This window comes from Austrofundulus limnaeus, unplaced genomic scaffold (assembly GCF_001266775.1).
Source record: "Austrofundulus limnaeus strain Quisiro unplaced genomic scaffold, Austrofundulus_limnaeus-1.0 Scaffold69, whole genome shotgun sequence".
NCBI classification, from domain to species: Eukaryota; Metazoa; Chordata; class Actinopteri; order Cyprinodontiformes; family Rivulidae; genus Austrofundulus; species Austrofundulus limnaeus.
The window spans coordinates 1384667-1385223 of record NW_013952471.1 but is presented as its reverse complement, the minus strand read 5'-3'; positions in this window follow the sequence as shown (position 1 = coordinate 1385223).

Below are 557 nucleotides of genomic sequence, written 5' to 3'. Positions count from 1 at the left end.
GTTTTATGTAGTCTCTCCGGGTGTTGCATAGTATTCTGCTTTCAACCTGTTCAATTTTCTCTTTTTTGTATGACATTTATGTTACAGTTTTTGCAACAGAATTGCCAAATAAGGTCTGGATTTACCATTTACAATTAGGTCRTCTTCCTTCTCTGGCTCTGGGTTAGACTCTGTCTTCCCTTGTTGACATCTTTTAATCATAAATTAAACATTTCTGAATCGCTATATAGTTGCAAACCCATCGATCAAACTGGACCGTTCTGGAAGCTGGAGGTGGGGGGTGGGTTGTGAAGCTCCTCCTTTGGATTTGAAGAAACAGCCTCGAAACAAGTTGATCTGAGACACACCTCAGAAAAGGGGTTGACGCAGGACAGGACGAACTTCCCAAATGCTGGGTCCAGCGTTGATGAATTAGTAAATGAAACTCACTAAAAATCATTTCATTTTCCTAATTTTATCGGGGTGTAACAATCCAGTGTTTTTCAACCCTGATCTTCAAGGCACACTGCCCTGAATGTTTTGGAAGTTTCCCTGCTTTAACACACCTGATTCAGATG